This window comes from Oxyura jamaicensis, chromosome 1 (genome assembly GCF_011077185.1).
Source record: "Oxyura jamaicensis isolate SHBP4307 breed ruddy duck chromosome 1, BPBGC_Ojam_1.0, whole genome shotgun sequence".
NCBI classification, from domain to species: Eukaryota; Metazoa; Chordata; class Aves; order Anseriformes; family Anatidae; genus Oxyura; species Oxyura jamaicensis.
The window spans coordinates 97505179-97527645 of NC_048893.1; the positions used below are offsets into that span (position 1 = coordinate 97505179).

A 22467-nucleotide genomic window follows, 5' to 3' on the forward strand; every position below is an offset into this window, starting at 1 on the left:
AACTGAAACTACATTGTTAATGAAGTTGATTTTGAATGCTTTTTTTCCTTTACCCTTCATCAGGGAAACTGTTCAAGGACCAGCTCTCCCACTTTAATCATGTGGTCTTTAAACTTGTTTGTGTGGTTACAGGAACAATTTTTTTAATGTACCTGTTCTTAAATTTGCAAAGGTATTATTGAATAGGGAAGTAGAAATAATGAATAATCTCCATTTTACACAGAAAGTATAGATTTTATAAAAGACAGTAGATTGTAAAATTTAGAAGTAACTAGGTTATGCTCAAAGTAGTAGTTCTATAAACTCAAAGCCTTTTCACATTGTTATTGAAAGAGAAAAGCAGTATAAACAATGACTCAGTATTTTCATATTTCATTTATTACACACTATAAACTTATGATTAAACTTAAAATGAAAAAAAATATTTCTGATTTACAGTAAATTTAATCATTGATTAACATTCCAGAAGGAGGAAAAACAAATGAACATGCTATGAAACATGCTAATGATGATCATAATGATAATTGAGGATGTTCTTAGAATAGATAATATCATAATGAAGGCATCAAGACTTTATGTAGATTTTTTTTCCCCCTCCAGGTTTCATAACAGGCAGAAGAATCTTCACTTATTTTTGAAACTGAAGGAAAGGGAAATAATTCCCTTTTAATTTCCATTTATTATGAAGCTGCTTTGTTCCTTGCCTCTTACTGTGTATGTGCTTTCATTTTCCTGACCATGAGGCTTTACATTAACTACTAATAAATCTTTCCTATTTGATGAAAACCTTACAGGGCAAGCCTCTGTTTTTAGTTTTAACTTTAGCCTCAGTTATTTTATTTGCTTCTGTCTGTAAATGTGGTCTCAACTGAGTAATCACTCTAAAATTACCAACCACAGATGTGGAACTGGTGTTCCAAGAACAGGAAAAGAGAAACAATATGGAGAGCTCAGTTTAACTTGTCATGAAATCATCTATATGTTTTTACTGAAGTATGACTCTCAAAAAAACCCTCAGTATACACAGACCAATGATTTCCTTAAAAAATGAGGAAATGTTCTCTATGCCTCTAGTGATCTGCAAATGAAAGCTTGAGAACTACATCCTAAATGAAACGGACATGATGTAGATAAACCTTTCGTTTCTAGATCATTGATAGGAATATGAGAATATAAAATGGTGAGTAATGGTTCATTATGAGATGAATATCATACATAATAAAGTAATTCCAATTCAGATTGTGCATCTGGGCCCAATCAGAATTTGGTCAGATATGTTCTGCAGTGAAAAAAAAAAAAAAAAAAAAAAAAAAGTATAAGAGATTTGGGCACCTAGCAGCAGGATTTAAAGACTATTAAGATTCTGTCTGCCATGACAATTATTAGGAGAGGGCTCTCTAGCAGCCCAAGGAAAAACAAACAAACAAAAAAATAAAAACACAAAAAACCTAAGCTCCTGAACTTTCACAGTTTCATGGAGACAGACCACTCCTGTCACCAAAAGCTGAAACCTGCTCTCACCTCACCTGGATCGTCACCTGCACACCAAAGTTATCTGCTGTTTTCTGTTAGCACCCATCCTTCCTGCTGTGAAAGCTTGAATGTAACCAAAAAAACCCACATTGCCATTCTTCAGCACTACTTAAAGCCATTTTATTAAATGGTCAGGTATTTCAAAGCCCCCTTCTTAGTTTTCACATGCAAGAACTTTCCTTAGTAAACTCTTTGCTTCTCATAGCATCCCTGCATCTATCTTCCTATTTTGCAGTGTAGTTTCTTCTGCTCGTTTCACTGAATGTTCCTCAGCCCTTGACAGGACAGCTGCTCCCTATCAGGCCATGCAGTCCTAATGGAGACACAACTCATAAGTTTGTGACACAGATGCATTAATCAGGCTGGGTGCATGTTACAGCTCAAGGGAAGGGTGAAGTATTTCTGCAGGCAGCTTTCCCCACTGATGACCCTGGCTCCACTCATCTGGAGTTGGGTAATGAGGAAGGGCTACAGAGCAAGAACTTCATTTCTGTGCTTGGTGTTCTTGCTGGGGTCAAAGTAAACTGGCTTCTGCTTCTGGAGGCTTGCAGCATTAATTCATCTTCTTGATGTAAGTGTTAATAAGCTAACGTGATATAATGTAAAGCTAATGCTTGTTGTCTTCAAAATGCATTTTTGAAAGGATTGTTGGTCTGAATTCTGTCTATCTGCAAGTTTGTTACTTGAAGCAGTCCATCTAGGAGGTGGGATAACCTGTCCAAAACTTGGGGTGTGAACTCAGGTTTGTAAATGCTATCATGTTGTTGCCCAGGTTTACTGTGAGCCCATAAGCTCCCTTGAGGGGGAGAAGGACAATTACTCCTTTCATGTGTCTTTATCTTTCACTTAACGGTCTTCTAATGCCTTAAGAAAAGCTATAAACTCTGGATCTGTGGGTAGGTGAACAGGGAATGTGTGCCCTTTGAAATGAGTTGTAGTTTCTTGTTTTGAAAATACTTGTGATTTTTGGCTACTGACTGAGGACTGATTTCTAGGAGTGACTGAGGTGTTCACAACTGTTTTTAAGGTAAAAAGGTGACTTGAGTCCTGTTGAGCATTGAAGACTTACCAGCTCTGCCTTCTAGCTGAACAGTGCTTTCTGTCCTGGTGTTTTGTGGCTGTTGTTATGTGCACCTGTATGCTTTAGACATGATACAAAGTGACAACTGATGACAAATGATATTGACAGCTCTTTGTTGAACTTAATTATTCTTCAGAAACTGGCAATAATCTATCCTTGTAAAATTCGTCTGTTAGTTTGCAGTGCCCCAACTTCCATATGTGGGAGTTGGAGGGAGACTTCTCTGGGGAAGAAGGAGTACCTCCATTTTACTAGCAACGTTTTGCTTTTTCTTAAATTGTCTGACTTTGCTGAAGTGAAAACTGTCATAAGCATCAGTTAAAATAGTGAAAATAAAGATAGGAAAACTCAGCGGTGACACTTTGTTTGTCTGTATCCTGCAATGTAGTAAGCACCCTGGGCTCCTATTAAAATTAGTGAATTCTCTGAAAATGTGATCACCACCAAGGAAGACTATGATCTTTGCTAGTATAAAGCTCAATGTGTAGAGGGATATCAAATGTCTTATACTATTTTGGGTGGCTTTTTTTTGTTTGTTTGTACTGGTGACACAAAACTGTGAAGTTCTCATGTTTGTTTATGGAGATAAACAGATGAACCAGAGATAAACCATTGGCTCATGAAAGGGGTGGGTGGGAAGGGCAAGAGCAAGAATAAAACTCAAGTAGACTAGCTCAAGCTAATCAGCTCTATTTAGAGCTAGTAGAAAATATATACAGTATATTATACAGTATATGTATACAGTGTATATATAGTAGAAAATATGTATATAAAATATATACAGTATATATAGTAGAAAAAATATACAATCTGATCCATTTACAGGGTGATTGCTTCCTATCTATTCTGAAGCTTCAATTGCCTTGTAAGGCTCATAATCCATATTGTATATGAAGTTAGTAGAGGGGGCTCAAAACTGCTACTGAGATATTGAGGAGTGGCTATCAGCACCTCCTGAGCTGCATTATGAAAAGTGTTGCCAGCTGATTAGAGGCAAACAATCACCTCCCTCAATCAGCAGCGGTGAGGCCACACCTGGAGTGCTGGGTCCAGTTCTAGGTTCCTTGGTACAAGAGCGATATGGATGCTATGGAGACAGTCCAGTGAAGGGCTAGAAAAATAGTGGAGGGGCTGGAGCATCTCTCCTAGGCAGAAAGGCTGAGAGAGCTGGGACTGCTCAGCCTGGAGAAGAGAAAGCTTGGGGGAGAGGTTGTCTCTTCAAGGTATAAATAGTTGAAGGGAGAGAGCAAAGAGGGCAGAGTAAGGCTCCTTTCAGTGGTGCTCAGTGCTGGATGAGAGGCAAGCTGAAACACATCACTTACATCACTGTGAGAATAACTGGCATATGTTTACTAGCACAGGCTGCCCAGAGAGGCTGTGGTGTCTCCCTTCTTGGAGGTAGTGAAAAGCCTTCCAGCCATGTCTAGGGCATCCTGCTGTAGGTGGCCCTGCTTGAGCAGGGGGAGATGGATCAGAAGACCTCAACAGTTCTGTGAAAACAAAACTAACTTGTATACGCAGTATTGTGCCCAAAAGTTGATGGGGGGGTAGGGCAAGGTATCATGTTCCAGGACAGCAAAGACCTATCAAAAAAACTTTTAATGTGAATGACACTTTTCTTTTTAAAAGCATCTTCTCTCACATTAGTTGTTTTATTCAGTGGAGTGGTGTGGCTTTTTGTGTGCATCTTGATTTGTGGGTGATATATTTCAGTTCCTTCCTGTCTTCATATTCTCACAGTCAACAGGAACTACTTTTGCGTTTACACTTTACCTATTATAACCATGTGGCCAGCCTATCACTGCTTGGCTTCTACAAGTAAGGCTTCAGTTGATGTGCAGTCAGTGTACAAAAACTTATACTGCTATTCAGCTTCTTAAACCAACTCATTTGGAGTCTTCTAAAATTACTGACAATGTTCTCTGGTTCTCTCTGTTCTTACTGAAAGGCTGTTTCACTTCTGATAGTTAAGACCTATCTTCTAAACACTGGTGAAACTTTTGGGACTTATTCATAAGAACTGTGCTTGCATTTCTTTTTCCTTTGCTGTCCTTTTGTCTTCTGTGAGTTGGTGGAGTTGGATGTAAATCTTAGTTTTTTTTATCTTCCTACCATTTCTGCTCTAAAGAGCAGAATTCTCCCTTGTCTTTCCCGTTGCTAGGTTACATGCATCATGCTTATTCAAGATGCATTTACATGGCACGAAATAGGACTGTGTAGAAATGCTCAAGCTAGATCAGTAGTTTAGGTGAAGCATTTTGGGTGCTGGCAGAATTACTGCCACAGTAATGTAATGTACTGTCTAAGCTAAATTATACCACAGGGAAGTGGTTTCTTCTAGCTAATGTAACTACCTCTACAGATAAGATTATTCCATGTAAAATCTAAGGGTATCCTTGGTGGTCTGCAGGTATAGATACTCTACACATCTTTTGAGTAGATGTACTTGTAACTTGTTCCAGTTTGTTGGCTTCCATTGTGAACTTGAAACATATAATTAAAAACATCCAGTAAACTGGGAGCTGTTGCTTATCCCATCTACCTGTTTGAGATTCAAGATCCAAACAAGCATTTGTTCAGTCAAAGGTTAAAGAGCTGAAGCCTTTCGTGTGTTCTTCTTTCTTGACATATGTATTCACTTTGTGGTGAGGTTCCTTTTCAGAGGTAGCAGTATTAATGAAAACCTTAATAAGGTTTTCAAACCTTAATAAGGTTTTCTGGGAGTTTAGAATTTTAGCATGTATGAGGACTGATTAATCATTTTTGAATCTATTCAACAACACCTAATGGAACTGAAAATTATGGCCAGAGTTTTCAAAAGTTACTTATTCTCCAACCTGACTAGCTACTATCTAAGCTTTTTCCAGCAATGCAAGAAATAGCACAAATATCTGGGATCCATTTACTTTTGCTGTTCTCTTCACAGCTAAAAAGGATGTAAAATGTTGCTCCAAAGATATTTCAAGTTAGTTTTAATATATATATCCCTATTTACTTGGTTACGAAGTGAGATGAAGTTCTTGCTCAGAGGACAGTGAGACCTGTGATGATTCCAATTTCTTTGGGAGGGTTTATCTTTCTCTTTTGTAGTAGCTCGAAAGAAAACTTTTGTATTCCACATAATCCGGTTCCAAGCAATGAATTGCTGTGAAGATAGAAGATCAGCAACTACTTCAAAACCTGTCTGTGTAGAATATCTATGTGAAGATAGTCCGAGGAGTCTAAAGGCCTTTAAAGAGAGGTTAAGAGAGCTTTAGTTGCACTCTCTGATTCAGTGTGTCACAACGTCATTTTGTCATGTTCAACAGCAACATATTTATATAACTGAACAAACTCAGCAATGCTAACAGTCATACCCATTTAAACACATGGCACATAGACTACTAACATAAAGGTGGTTTGAACTAAATTACGTTAGGAATAAGATTAGTGGCCTGAAATGGGCCGTAAGCGATTTGAGTAAAAACTTAAAGTGATAGTTGTGCAGCAAGTCCTCGTATGCAGTTGGTCAATTCTTTCCATAAATTCAAGCAATTCTGTCCTTCTGAAGAACTCTCAAAGTATCTTACACAAATAATGACTGTTACCAGTAAACTTCTTGCATCTCAGCATGGTGTAGCCTGAGTCAATTGCTAGCTTCTAATCTGAATAACAATAAAGACTTGTTGTGTGCCTTCTCTTGTCTGAGAAGGCTAACTAGAAAGAATCCTTATAAAAATCCTGTAAAATAAACTTGGAAAAGAGGTAATGTTTTGCCTTCTGCCCTAAGGCAGAATCAAATGTTCCTATGTTATTCCTGATAAATATTTATCTAGTTTGTTCCTAATAATGGAAATTCTGCAGCTTCCCAGGCAATCTTTTTCAGCATTTAGTCATCTGTAGTACTATGTGCTTCACCTAAGTCTCTTGCTGCTCTTAAACCCACTGCTGCTTCCCTTATCTTCACTGGATATGAAGAAGCATATATTCACTTCCTACTTAATATTTTAACTTGTAAAAGATCGAAAAGCTGTTATCACTCTTCCCTCAGTCTTTGTTAAACCAAATTATATTATTCCCTTTCAACCATGATCACGCTTGCTTGTTATTCTTAAAATTCCCTCTCCTTGCAATCCCAATTGCTCCACATCTTTCTTGAATTGCATTACCCCAAAATGCAACAGTGGCTTTTGGGGCTTTACCAGCACCAAATAGTACTGAGTAATTTCCTCATGCATTGTGGAGGAGTTAATTCTTCCTTACTTTTTTATTATAAAAATAAATATATATAAAACTATTCTTCCTTATATTTGCCAGTATAGCAATTGAGAAGAGGAGAGAGAATTTATCATTCATTTACAAGTAGTAAACTAAATTTTCTGTTTAGGTTCTCAGACATCACTCAAAGTATAAAAGGGAAGATTATATTTCAATTCAACTTCTCATTATGCTTTCTGAAAAATAAATTACTTCAGATTGTTGTAAAATTTGTATGTAGACTAAATTTTCTTTGGAAAATTGTGAAACCAACAGAAATACCTGCTTAATGTACTACGCTCCCAGTATATTTGATTCATCTTTAGCAAAAAAATGATATTTTAAGAGATTCCATAGCATGGACCAATAAATGTTTTTATTTAGGGAGTTCTCAGGTTACAGGCTGAATTTCTCATGTCTCTGTGAAAGACATGGATGATGTTACAGAAAGTGGGTTTCCATATAGCAATGCAAGTAGCATAGATGCCCCGTAGAAATGCGTGGTAATTTGGCATGACATGTCTAGGCTCCCCATATGCAAAGTTACACCATGCACCATGATGCCTTATCACCACCAAGAAACTAATCACTTTTCATGGGGTGTAAAGTATCACAGGCTCATTCACTGGGATGTTTCCCAAATTGGCATCTTGACAGTGCCCCTCCCATGCACTTTCCTTGCATATTATATAGGTCTCTTGAACAGATCTTCAAAAGGTGAGGGGAGGAAAAAAAATATAGAAACTCTCCATGGTAATTGAGTTGTATAAGATGTAAAGTGCTGTGTGTTGGAAAGGGATACTCTGCTTCTGTGGACAGCATCTGAAAGTTAAAGCTTACATTTTTGCTCCTCTTCCATTTTCCTCTCCTCACCCATCTAGGGGAATGACAGAAATAATGACCTGAAGTTTGACTTCTGTGAGTCATGGCCTTGGTAGCAGAAGTGCCATAATTATCTCATTGCTGCTATCACAGCATTGTAAATATTAAATGCAAAAAACAATGTTTCAATAGCTTTGAGGTTTTGACATTAACTGAGAAAAGCCAGTGAGTTCACAGTTAATGTTTCATCTCTTTAAGTTAATTTATTGAATATTTTTAGTACTTTTGCTTTTGAAGCCACAGATTACTATTAGTAGTAGAATAAAATTCTGGAAGTCCATCTCTGTACTGGTGATTATAGTCTGTCAAACATAGCATGGGATTCACTTAGTGGACAGGATCCTTTAATTAACTTTCACTGCATGCCACCTATATCAACAGATTTTTAGGAGGTAGGCTGATCTCTTTCATATGCTGACATGTAAGGTATGTGTGTACTCCAGCTTCAGCAGCAATGGAAGGGAAACCTGAGATTTTTTTGAGTCTCTGTCATTTTTCATAGAGAATTGTATGTCTGTAGCTGTATTGGTATAATGGTTAAAAGTAAATAGAAGTGGAGAAGGCAGAACTCTGCACATTTATCTGAATTTCTTCTATGGACATTAAAAATATCAATTTTGTTATCATCCTTGCTTTCCTTTTAGGTTATTCTACTTGGACTTTAGCTATTGTTGTATGGTTAGTGTCCTGGTTTCAGTTAGGACAGAGTTAATTTTCCTCCTAGTAGCTGGAAGGGTGCTATATTTCTAATTAGGCTGAGAAGAGTGCTGATAACATGCTGATGGTTTAATTGTTGCAGAGCACTGCTTACACTAAGCCAAGGACTCTTCAGCTCCTCGCTCTGTCCTGACGGGGCAGGCTGGGGGTGCAGCAGGAACTGGGAGGGGACAGACCCAGGACAGCTGACCCCAACTGGCCAAAGGGGTATTCCATACCATCTGACGTCATGCTGAACAATATATAGGGGTGGCTAGCCAGGGTGGGGGGCTGGCTGCTCGGGAATAGGCTGGGCATCGGTCAGCAGGTGGTGAGCAATTGCATTGTGCATCACTCGTTTCATACACACTATTATTATTATTATTATTTCCTGTCTTAATAAACTGTCTTTATCTCAACCCACAGGCTTCAGTTTCACATTTCTCTCCCCCATCCCAGAGAGGGAAGGGGGAGGGTGAGTGAACGGCTGTGTGGTGTTTAGCTGCTGGCTGGGTTAAACCACAACAGTTAGTCATTAGGAAACTGTGTTTCTTGTTTGAAAAAAGTCACTGATTTTTTTTCCCAACTTTGGCCTCTGTGTGGTTGTTACACACTATGTTATTGTTAAACATGGTTAATTCCATCATTCACAATAGTGCATACAGCCAGCTGTGGAGACAGCAGAGGTAAATACCTGCAGTAGTACTTCAAGAAGAAGTATATTGAAAAGGTTGTTAGTCACTGGAATAGGCTGCCCAGGAAGTGGTTGAGTCACCATCCCTGGAGGTCTTTAGAAGATGTTTAGATGTAGAGCTTAGGGATATGGTTTAGTGAAGGACTTGTTAGTGTTAGGTCAGAGGCTGGACTAGGTGCTCTTGGAGGTGTCTTCCAACCTAGATGACTCTGATTCTGTATTAGGAACTGCTTTTGACATCTAAGGCTTTCAAGGTACAATTTTCTCCTTGCTGTACTGTTCTTATGCTGAAGTAGGCGTGCTGCTCCTTGGTATACTTCTATAAACAAGAGCTTAAAATTGTATGCATGTTGGAGTCTGAACAACCAAATTAAATGAAAAACTGCTAAATAATAGCCTTAGGCATGGAAAATGAGCTGAGAAGATACTCCTTTTCTACTGTGCGTACTTGTGTTTAATCAAAGGTTACTTCTGAAGGATTATGTTGTCTTTTTGTGTGCTTATTTGGAATTAGATTAGGACAAATGCTTAGCTTATTATTAATGTTATACACAGGATTTTCCAAAGAACACTTCATATGTGACCTACTAAATATTTGTAAACAAAGCACTTCTTCTGACTGAAGCAAAATTGCTAAAAATTATCTACAGCATAAGGTCCCAAAATGTGTTTTCTTGGTTTACTGAAATGTTTTCATCTGTGGTATTCCGATATTTGCAGTTAGTTGTAGTCCTAAACTCCATCTTCTATTCAACACTAACCAGATGATGACTTGTGTTTTTGCAATTCATTGTAGTAGAAATAAATCTTTTATGGATGTTCCATCTCTCCTCTCTATTGCTCATCTATTTACTACTTTGCTATTATTTCTGGTCTTTAAAATTTAGCAGACAGCTTCCTAAGCATGCCCTTTAATCCAGCCTTGACAGCATACAACAGGATGGGAATTTGATAGCAGATTGAAGAATCTAGCTGACACAATGACAGTGACAAACTTTCATATAACCTACCTGTTTTTGCAGGATGTCTTTTCAAAGCATTGGAATGTTACAGATTCATATAAAAAGGAAAGGTAATACATTTGCCACTGTTTTTGTCTGTTTGGTTTTTAAACAAACAAAAGCCCCAAAATATAAACTGAAAATTTCACATAATCAAAAACATTTACAGGTCTTAAGAAAGTAACATTAGAATAGCTCTCATTATGTGGCTGCTTTTGCCTAAAAAAAAAATATAAGTAAATATCAACAGTGGGTGAGTGTGAGCGGAGGGAAACACGAAACCAAACAAATCAGGCTTATTTTGCATTTAATGATAGTTGTGGCTTTAAAAAGTGACTCAGGCTATTAATTGGCTCAAAGCAGACGACAGATAAGAACAACAAAGGAGGCTATAACAACTGTTTCAAATATGTGAAACTTTTGTGTAGCACTAAAATAAGGAGGGTTGTTCATAAACTTCAGTATAAATCTGTCTAGCTTGTTGTAGAATCATGAAGTTTAATCTTCCAGAAGATTAAACGTTTCAACTTCAAGTTCTTTTTTATTTTATTTTTTTCAGGATAACTAAATGTAAAGAAGAGGACAAGTGTATAAATTGTTCCAGATTACTGAGTTTGGGAAGGCCTAATTTGGAATGGATTTTCCATATATGTTGAAACATAGAAATATTTTTTTTTCTGCTTAATTTGAATGGTTATATCATTTCTTCAAATGAAATGGAAGTATCATCTAGAAATGCTGCCTGAACTTTATGTGTGTATATATAAAAGATTTAAAATTATCAGAATTGGATAGATCACTGGAGTTTGTTAGTTCCATACATGCCTTCCATTGAGTTTAGTGGTAGCAGCTATTGGCAGATAACTCTTTGTGGGTCTGAAAATATAAAAGCGTAGGGTGAGGCTGAAGCATATGGGGTTCTGGTAGCTGCTAGGGTCGGGTCTCCTTGCTGATGGATGCATAAGAGCTTCCTGAATTAAACATGGGAATGTGGTTATGTTACTTCCTTGCATTTAGAGGGTACTACAGATTGTAGTTTTTGTATGGTGCGATTTTTGAGAGCAGGATATAAGAAATGATAACATCCCAATGACTAAAAGCGCCTGGTCAAATCTCCTCTCCCATTCGCTACCAGTTTCTTTCTCAAAGTACTTGGTTGTAAGTGACATTAACTGCTGGAACTTGAGTTTTGTTTGGGTGGGATGCAACAACTTTTTCTGTAAGAACTGGGGAGCTGACTGGGTTTTGTGAGTTACATCACAAAATGTGGAGGGGAAATAGTAGAAGAATTGAATGTCTAGGGGAGGAAGGGATTTTCTGCTTCTTTAGTTTCTATAGGGCAATGGGGTCAGAGAAGTCTTTGAGTTATGGATCTTCTGCTTACCTTCCTTATAAATGGAATCTTATTTCTGTTTTCACTATCTTTAGCCTGAATTTAATTCCAGTTTTTCTCCAGGGAAACCAATATGTCTAAATTCATCTGCAGCTTACTCCTACTGTATTTCTTTGTATACTGAGAACACAAATATAGTAAATGGAAACCTTCCTTCCTGAGGGCTTCTGTTGCTTTATTAACATATGAAGTTTATTATCCTTTTAGTTCAAAGGCCATCCATTGCCAGAACTACTGTACTACTAATTTATAAGAGCTTCCCCCATACATACACTTGATAAAACTCATATCTAGTATGATATTCAATTTATATTGATGCTAGGTATGACACTAGGAAGGCATATGTTAATGTAATGGGATTTTGAGTGCTTTATCCAAATGTTCTTTATTCCTTGCATAGTTTTTCTAAGGCTTATCTAGTTTTATTTCCTAGATACCTGTACTGAAATCTAAATATATATATATAAATCCTTTGCTTTGTGGCCTGAGATGTTCTCCTGTCTAAGAATTTTACTGGAGTAAAGATTCTGCCTCTAAAAGCCAGTTCTACAGGCTTATTTATGTGAATGCTTAGTCAATAGAAAGAGTCCAAGTAGGAAGATCACATGAAAATATAATATGAAGTTCTCTGGAACTGAATAATAAGTTGATTTCTTGCAATATATTCATACTTATTTTTGCAGGGTATCGAGCTTAACATTAGTATTCTTAAATAAGTAATACACCCATCTGATTGAAAGTAACTCCTATTTGTTCTTCCCTATTTTTATCTGCTCAGATGAATGTTAGTATCTTATATCCTTTCCAGTAGAAAAATTGGAGTATTTTAGGCTCTTTTAAAGATCTCTTGTTGTAAAGCAGCTACTTATCTATGAGATGATAACATTTTGTTCTGCATCCTCTTAACCACCTTTAGTAAGGCTGAAAGATATAAGAGAAAATTAAGAAATACAATAGTCCTTCACTGAGAGGAGGGGGACATGAACTTACACAGACACAGAAAGTCACAATTCTATTATGCTGGATCTTGGAAATACCTGTTTGCCCTAATTTTCAAAGTTATAACTAATGTCAAAGTAAACTACCAGTTTTCACAATGGTATCCTTCTAGTAATTCCACAAACAATACTTTTATTTAGAAAGTTTTATTTTCCATTCACAATCAGGATTCTTTCCTGTGTCCAGTCTCCTTTAAGTAGTGAACTGTAAAGCCACACATGACAAACTGGTCTGAGGTTCTGTCTAGTTTGGCTAACTTGCAGCCCAGAAGGGACGGCAAATCTGCATTCAACTTATACAGCACGTGCACTTCAGGTCACTTTTCCAGTGAGGCTGCTGCCCCTCTTTCCCTGATGATGCCAACTTTTCATCTAGTCTGCGTACTAAAATGGGGCACACATAGCCAATCACCGGCAGAGCCTTCACGGTTTGGGTACGATGCAGGATGTGTTGGTGGTACTTGTTTGTGTGATCTGCCCTGGGCTGTCACACTGAGGGGGATGTACATCTTATTGTAAGCAGCTGTCTTTTTTTTTTTTTTTTTGTCAAATAAGTATTGAACCAAGTTAAGGTAAAATTCAAATAGAACATCTGCTTGATGTGTGTGAAACAGAGTAGTGTTACAAGTCTTAACAAAAAGCACAGGCAAAGAAATGAAAGAAAACGATTAATTTTCTCCTTTTAGATTAAAATCAAATTGGATTTCTCTCATTATCTATGGAAAATCAGCTAGATAGCCTGACAAGCTTTCTGAGATCCTCTTTCAGTATTCCCTGTGTGGTAAGCTCTATCTGTTTGAGAGATGCACAGTTTGGTGTACCTCTTATGATCCATTACATCTAGATTGAGTCTGTCTGGCCTTTGGAGGATAAATTTCTCTCTAAAGCTCATTCTACCACAGCCTTATCCTGGAGATGGGCCAGCTAATTTTTTTTTTTTTTAAACACGTGTGATTCCATTTCTTGAGAGATACAGCTTTTCAGACCTAATGATGTCTTCTGCACATAAATATTATCTAACCTCCCTCCATAAGGAGACTTATTTTTCTCCCTTCCATTCTCCACTACTTGCTGGCGTGTTTCAGTGTAAAATATCTTACATTGGGCTTAGAGCTTTCAGCCTTTACCCTGAGTAACCTCCGTGCTGTATCAAACATGTACATGTTGTAAATACAGAGTTCATTACTGACTCTCTAGTGAAACCAGATGCAACAGTAATTAAGCACTTTTGGGGATGACTAACCCCTAGTGTCTTTCCCAAGTATACTATAACAAAAATCTTTGAACTAAAAATTTACTTTTAAGCTCTGAAAAAGAACATGATTTCTGTATCCCAGATGCCTCTTCTTTCTCCTACCTTACCTGCCATTATTAAATATATAAAACTATTTAACAGAAGAAAAAATTAGTTATTCATATTGGAAGTTGAGTGTGTTTTGCTGAAGGCAAATTACTTCTTCCATCTCTTCCGTAAAATGAGGGTAGGCCTACAAGCATGAATGGCAGCACTGCTGGTAAGTTTCTGACAGGAACAAAGTGTTTTATGACTTATTTTGTTGGTGTCAGTCTGCAAGTGCACTACCCCCTGTAGGAGCTCAGTTGGTGGAGCCTGAGGTTAACTCCTTCACTTAGAAGAGCTGTGCTCAGAAAAGCCTGAGGTGAGGGTCCCTGGCCTTGCCCTGGGGCTCCATTAGACACAGCCAGGGCTCAGGCTGGCCCTGGGCCCTAGCGAGCTGGCCTTAACCCCATCCCGCCCTGGGGCTGCATGGCTGGGCATGGGGCCTGCAGTGGCCTGGCTGTGGTCAACCCTGTCCCCTGTCCCTGCCCCAGCTCGCCTTGCTGGGCTGTGGGATGGGCTGGCTGTGGAGGGAGGCCCCACACCACGCTGCAGCTGTCACCAGATCAATGCTGCCCACAGCCTGCTATGGCACAGAGCTTCCTTTCCAAAGGCTGAATGACAGGATTCAGAAAGGCAAGGGTGTAAGCTTTTATGTGCTATTTTTCTTTAAATCACAACAGAATGGGGAAAATACCACCCCCTACTCCCCCCAATAGGGAAAAAAACAGCTTTCACAAATTGTTGTATTTGGCATAGGCATGGTAGTGAGCTCAGTGATCCCTTGCCTGGCAGAAGCTGTGAGAGCATGGGGTTTGTGCCCCTGCCTCTAGTCAGATGGGCTGAGAGGTGCCAGGTGCTCGGGAGGTGCTTCTGCCTCTGCCCAGCCGGCCTGCTTTCTGTTCCCAGTATGGTGGCATGCTTCTTTCAGTGTGCAGGGGAAAGAGCTGGCACATTTGGGTTCAAGTCCTTTAAAGCTTCCTTTTGCTAAGTGGAAATGCTGAAATTGAAGAGAGCAGGCAAGGTGCTAGGATGGGCGGCCTGCTGGTTGCTTACTGACTCAGCAAGAGCTACTTGAACAGACATTTTCTGCAGTGAAAGTTCAGTTTTAGGTGAATTGGAGGCCTCTGTGTGCCTGCAGGATGGCTGTAGTAAATTGAGGCTTGTGGTCAAACGAGCATAACTTTTGGCTTTGCTGTTTGACTTGATAGCTACTTCTTTCTTGTATTTACTGGTATAGGAAAATTTGTCATCGAATCCCATTTTCTGTCTGAGTCAGCACAGGCTTATTATTTATATACCTAAGCCCTCTGTTCCAGAAGATTTTTTTTTACAAGTCTTAAAGGTTGGAAGCCTCTGCAGAGATGTAGCATACTGCTGTACATTCCTTGCCCACTTTCTTTGCAGTGTTGTACAATTAAACTAGAAACTGAAGTGCCTTTTTTTTTTAATGCTGAAGGTGACTAGTCTGTCGGGGGGGAGAGGAAGCAATGCTGGTTGGTAGGATATCAATAAAGTGAACAGAGAAGCAAGAATTACTGGATCAAATATCTTTATGGGATAATCCTGACTCCTTTCTTGCACTTGGAGATGACAAAGATACAGGTGGAACCCCTAGGACTAAAACAGTTCTCTGATCACTCACCCTTGTAATATTTTGAAAAAAAAAAAGTATATATTCATCTGAAGATTTTACATTGGACCTAAAACACTAAAACTACTCCCCTCATTAAATAACAAGAAGAGAGCTGGATGGGTCTGGACTCTATTCAGAGGTGCCCAGTGACAGGACAAAAGGCAGTGGACACAAACTGAAACACAGGAAGTTCTGACTGAATATAAGAAAACACTTCTTTCTGTGAGGGTGACAGAGCACTGGAACAAGTTGTCCAGAGAGGTTGTGGAGTCGCCTTCTTGGGAGATATTCAAAACCTGCCTGGATGTGATCCTCTGCAATGTGCGCTAGGTAACCTAGGCAACCTGCTTGTCAGGGGGTTTGGACCAGATGATCTCCAGAGGTCCCTTCCAACCTCAAACATTCTGTAATTCTGTGAGCCCTCACACTTTAAAATTATACCTCAGGATTTATCCTGTGTATGTTTAAAACCACTAGCAAAACAACTTTATCCAGACAATGTAAAGAAATTGGAAAACTGGGGAAAACACTTTATATTTTAACTATGTATCTGATGGTAAAATCATAGAGTAGCTTGGGTTGGAGGGGAACTTAAAAATCAACTAGTTACAACCCCCATGCCATGGGCCTTGTGCAGTCTGGTCTCGAACACCTCCAGGGATGGGGCAACCACAACCTCTCTAGGCAGTGCATTCCAGTGCCTCACCATAATTTAAGTGAAGAACTTCCTCCTAACATCAAACTTAAATTGCCCATCTCTTAGTTTAAAACCATTCCCCCTTGTCCTGTCATTATCTGCCTGAGCAAAAAGTTGCTCTCCTTTTTTTATAAGCCCCCTTTAAGTATTGATAAGCTGCAGTGAGGCCTCCCTGGGGCCTTCTCTTCTGTAGGCTGATCAGCACCAGCTCTTTCAGCTTTTCTTTGTAGGAGATGTGCTCCGGCCCTCTGACCAACTTTGTGGCTCTCCTCTGGACCCATTCTAACAAATCCACGTCCTTCTTTGCTGGGGACCCCAGACCCGGATGCAGACTTCCAAGTGGTGTCTCACAAGGGCAGAGCAGAGGAGCACAATCACTTCCCTTGACCTGCTGGCCACTCCTCTGTTGATGCAGCCCGGGATGTAGTTGAACTGGGCTGCAAGCACTCACTGCTGGCTCATGTTGAGCTTCTCATCCATCAAACCCCCCAAGTCCTTCTCTGTAGGGCTGCTCTCAGTGAGTTCCTCTCTGTGCTCATGTCTGGGATTGTCCTGACCCCGGTGCAGCACCTTGCACTTGTCCTGGCCCCAGTGCAGCACCTCATTAGGTTCGCATGGGCCCATTTCTCTAGCCTGTCCAGGTCCCTTTGGACGGCATCCCTTCCTTCTTTGGTATCAACTGCACCACTCAGCTTGGTGTCATCTGCAAACTTGCTAATGGTACACTCAATCCCACTGCCGATGTCATTGATAAAGATAAAAAATGGAACCATCCTCTAAGAACAAAATTAAATGTATACCAGCAGTCACTTTCTGATGCTTAGAAAATCAGATTTAGTACCATCGCTGCTAATATTAGCAGAATGTCCTTTAATCTGCTAGTATTCAGAGAAAAGCTTCACCTTTTACATTAGGTACACTATAAAATCTTCCCTTCGTCCATTGCTCCTTTTTAATCTTTTTTTTTTGCCTCTATCTTACCTACAAAAGTGTCCTTATTAATAGTGCTACAGAAGTTTAGCCAGCAGGATTTCTTAGATCTTTTAATAACCACCTGAATTTAAGCTTTCTTACTTTCTTTTTATGATCTGCCAAGTTGAGGAAAAAAAAAAAAAAAGAAAAAAAGCTTTTAAGGATGGTCTAACATTGGTAAAAGCCTGCCTTCCTTTTTTTTTACTTTTAAAAAAAATAAAAAATAAAAACTTTGACCACCATATAAGAATAAATATTTCATAAGGTAGAGGTGCTTCTTTCCTACCTGATTTGTCTGTGCTCAAAATCTATATTTGTCACTAGCAATAGTGTCAAAGAGAGAGAGAGGCTTGCTGACTGGTGGCCTTGTTCCTCCCTTTTTTCTCAGGAGTTTGCTGGAAAACAAAATAGGAATCTTTTAGTTGTCAAAATCTAACACTTGCTCCAGTGTGGTATTTCTCTAGAAGTAGACCTAACGGGGGGGGGCCCCCCCCCCCCCCCCCAGAGATCAAATGTAGGCAGGAAGGAAATGTTTTCAGATTTGAAGGATGTCTTAATTTCAGAAACTAGAAATCAACATGGTGTGCAAATGTAAAAGTCATGTTGAATTAGGCTTAACGATTGGAAATGAACTGTGCAGCTTAAATCTTAATGATTCCCTTCTAATGACTCTTCTCGTCATATGGACACATGGGCAATAGTAGACTTTGAATTGACTCTTGGAGGAAAAATAATCTTTAAATTGGATTTGTTGTTACTTTATTAAATATATTAGTCTACTCTGTGGCAGGTTACCTGCATCACTCTTTTTTCCTGATAGAATAACCAGTGATTTGTCACCCCTGATGTTGGTGTCTCTGAGGCAGTTTGGGCTGGTTTGTTCCTATTCCGTAGTTTTTAGACAGCAAAAGACTAGCAGGAAACGGAAGCCTAGGAGCTAACTTTATTGCTAGCCTTCCCTCCTCTGTTAGAGCAGGTAAAGGACTTGAATCCTTGTTTTGTTTCTGGCAAAGCCTGTGCATGCAGCCATGCCCCTGGGTGTGCTGACAGGCAGAGGGCTCTGCCATGCTCCAGCACCACAGCCCTGTGTTTGCTTTCTTGCTGCTTCTCACCTGTGCCAGGCTCGGGGATGGTGCTTCCTGGCACGCTCACAGGCAGCTCTGTAAGTCTGTGATTTTTGCTAGGTCTTTTGCTATAAAAGCTTCAGAGACACTCAGAGAGAAAGAAATGTGTGTACAGTAACGCTGCAGTTCAGGTCCTAGGGTTATGTCAAGCTTTTCCATGTTAGAAATGTAGCGTGATTTCATGTGGAGCTGTAATTGCCCTCACTGATCTCCTCGTCGTTGTTTGGAGTCTGCCTGTTGCGTATGATGAGGGACAACTGTGGGAAGTGTAGGTTCAGGGTACCAGTAGTCAGTATCATGTGGTGAGGTCAAAATTATTTGTCTACAGTCATTAAAATAACGGAGATGTGACAGATAAGGCAACAGCTGAAATGAATGTAATATTTAGCAAATTATTCTCGTATCTTGACTAAAACAGGGAACCTGGAAAGAAGTGGCCATTAAGAATCTATGGCAGGAACAGTGGGGTAATAATCCTTCACAGATTGTATTTTAATTTAAATCCTAGTGTGCTAAATAGTATCATAAGTCATAAAAGTGAGATTTCCAATATATCTTTATTTCGACTCCATACTGAGTGTATTACTCTATTCATTCTTTACCTGTTATTGAGAAACAGGATTTGGGCTCCTCTTTGGGTTCTTTAAACAGATGAACTACCTTCTGTAAAGTGATAGATTTGAAACTTTGACTTTTTCTGTTACCATTAGCTCTATTTTTATGTTACTGCTCTTAAAAATGTGTTGCACATTCTTAACTTTTATCTGGCTGTATAGCTAAATTTTCATGGCCCTGTTATCTATAGGAGTATATGCATATTTTTGAGTTCTATTATCTCCCTGAAATTATAGCTTTTCTTTTGAGTAGTGAAATCACTAGGACTGTTTTAACTATGCCAGATAAAGATCTGATTTTAATGGTATTTCCGTAGTGAAATAACGGTGGATAATGGCTTTTAAAAACTATTCCAATATGCACGGAGATGTTCTGAAGGTTCTCTTGTGGTATTTTTGTTGTATATGATGGATGCCGTATTTGCTCTATATGATGTAAAAAATAAGTTAGATTTGGGTCCAAATTGACTAGATGCGATGTGACTGTTAGCAGCTACGGTCTAAGCTAGGAAAATAGCAAGCAGTCTCTTCCTTTCAGTTGTAAAACACATCTTTTATACAGTGGTCACACTTAAGCCCTGCTGTGCACGCACCTGCCCTTCAACCCTCTATTCAGCATACTTGATTAGCAGGAGAAAATAGTAAATATGGATTTACTTGCTGGGCTGGAAGAACAGAGATCACTGCCATCTTTGAATGGCATACATCGTTGGGGCTGTGCATCTTTCATGTTATAGCAAAGAAAAGTAGAGTTCTGAGAAGGAGGGGAAATACCGAGTTTCAGGAATCTGAAAAAAAAAAAAAAAAAAAAAAGCTAAAATGATAGCGAAACTATGTTGTTGCTAAATGCAACTTTGTGCATGTTAGGCAGTATGTTAGCCCACAATGCTGGATCATAAGTAAATTATCAAGATGGATTGTAGGCTATAATGCAAAACTTTCCAGTGAAGACATACTACTTAATGGCTAAGGGATAAGGAGAGGAGAAATGAGGAAGAAAAAGAAAAAGGCAGTGGATTTGCAGTAATGCATGGTTGTGGTCATTTCACTGAGAGTCTTCTGAGTTCACAGGTGTGTAAATGTTCATGTTTGTGGTGGGTTGACCCTGGCTGGCAGCAAAGCCCCCACTCAGCTGCTTCCTCACTGCCCCTAGCAGGATGGGGAAAAAGAATCAGAAAGGCTAAAGTGAGAAGAAAAATATTTGTGGATCAAGAAAATGTTTAATAGATAAGGCTGGGTGAACAAGCCAAGCAAGGCAAGGAATTCATTCACTCCTTCCCATCAGCAGGCAGATGTTTAGCCACTTCCCGGCAAGTGGGGCCTCAGCACATAGACTGATTGCTTGGAAAGACAAACACCATAACCACAGATATTTCCACTTCTACTCTGCTTCCCAAGGGTTTATGGCTAGGCACAACATGGCATGGGGTATCTTTCTGCTCCTTTGGGGTCAGTTGTTCTGGCTCTGTCCACTCCCAGCCTCTTGCCCCAAGCCCTTGCTCCGGAGGCAGAGTGGGGAAAAGAAAAGGCCTTGATGCCGTGTGAGCATTGCTCATCAATAGCTAAAGCTTGCGTGTCAGAAACACAGTTCTGGTCACCAATCCAAAACACTGTCATATTGGCTGCTATGAAAACAACTAACCCCATCCCAGACAGGGCCAGCACAATATTTTGGCCCTGATAGTTCAGGAATGATGGCAAAACCTCACCCTATGCTTGTAGGGTTAGGACTTGCATATCATAGTAATGCAGTAATATGTAGGGTGCCACTAAAGATATATTGGAGGTTGCTGGAAGTCTAGATTAAGTCCTGTTTTCTTTCCCAATAGGGAGAACAGTGGTTGGTGTGGTTGGTGTTTTTTTATATACAAAGGGTTTTTTAATAGGGTGATAGGGTAGGCAGAGGGCTTCGGCCCAAATCAAGTCTGGGTAAGGGGAGGGAAGGCACACCTTCGGTATTACATTGTTTATGTTGCCTCACCCACCCTTCCCCCTCCCCCCGGTCTAAATTAGTGACTAGAAGCCTGTATTAATTGGGAACAAATTTAAAGTACGTAAAATTTGTTGAAGTTGAAATAGCTTTGTATGCAGTACACGGTAAAACCTTTTGAATTTCTTTGCACGTTCTCTTTGGTTCCTTTATGTGTGTATCTAACAGAAACTTGGGTGGTGGATTAATTTTGTCTTGGTTTTGACCAAGGGTTTTGACTCTATCAATGTGCTTAGGAAATGAAAAACAGCTGACAAAGCAGATATCAGATTGATCCGCTGCAATTGATAGATTTTTTCCTTGTTTTGAAAAAGGATGGGTTACTTTTAGCTGTGTGTTATAACAGAAAATTTATGCAAATACTGATGAACAAATATAACTTTTCAGGAGTGGATAGAGTCATCTTCATGAGTTATACTACTCTCTGATTTTTTTTCTTTCTCTGCTCTTATTTCTTTCATTTTTCTGAGTGTTTTAAACAGACCTGCTTCTTCGCAGCTATTGTAAAATTCTCTGGGTGTTTTTTTTTTTTTTTTTTTTGGAAGACTACTTTAAAAAGTTTAAACTTTTTTAAAAGGGGCGTTGAGGAGGTAGGGAGAGGTGGAGTTGGACTACTGTGCATCATAAACTGTGCTTAGCTCTTTGAGCTATGAAGTCTGCTTAAAAGCCAACTTTCTATGGCTTTAAGCATCTGACAGGAGCATGACTTTGTTCAACAGACAATGAAGCATAGTTTAGTCTAACTTCACCATCAGTTTTTCACTTTCTTGCCTGTCCTTGAATGTCCTGCTCACTAACCCCAAAATATTCAACATGCTGTTTTCAATCTTGGAATAAAGGGTAAGGAGTATAACGCAGAAATGTTAGGGTTAAGGGATAGATCGTCCTTGCACAAATCCTTATCTGTTTTCAGTTTACAGCATTAGTGATGGAAAGCGAGCCTATGATGGAGTGGAGAATCCAGCCTGAAGTCCTAGCAAATGTCCTCAACAATAACTTCATAAAAAAATCTATACATGGGGGATAGATATTGGATTGGAAATCATTGCGACCTCAACTGCAGTCTTGTCTTTCTGCTATGATTTCAAGGCTTTGTTATTGTTAGAACAATGCTTCCTATGCACCAATGTTATTTCCTCTGAAATGCCATTTTTTCTTCAAGCAATATATTTTCACTTAGAGGTCATAGCCATGTCATATTAGACCCTATGCACCCCCTCCCCCAACAGAAACTCTTCTCTTAAATTTATCAGATTTTGCTTGTTTCACTGTACATGTGGCATTTCGCCACCATCATAAATACTAACAGACTACAGAAAAACCATTTCCTCGTATGTATTGCTAAGAGGAAAAGAAACTAGAATAAATGGGACATTATTCTTAAAAAGAAAAAAAAAGAGAGACATGAATGTTTATTCCATAAATAGAATAAATCTTGGAAAACCTGAGAGGCAAGTCAGGTATAATTTCTATCCCAATTTTATTTGACTGGGACTTAGTTTACCTACATACCTAAATTGATTCCAGCTGTATCAAGTGCTCTTCCCTAAAACCCTGTTTTCTTACCACAGAATGGGGGGGGTC

At 39.2% G+C, this 22467-nt stretch overlaps 1 long non-coding RNA gene across 2 annotated transcripts in view; it reads left to right on the top strand.

Moving 5' to 3' along the window:
- The first annotated feature begins 1915 nt into the window (after nt 1-1915).
- Nucleotides 1916-22467, top strand: part of LOC118160546 — a 165034-nt gene continuing 144482 nt past the window's right edge. For both annotated transcript variants that reach the window (XR_004747558.1, XR_004747559.1), the window contains exon 1: nt 1916-2104. This is a non-coding gene — a long non-coding RNA (uncharacterized LOC118160546). The remainder of the gene's footprint in view (nt 2105-22467) is intronic.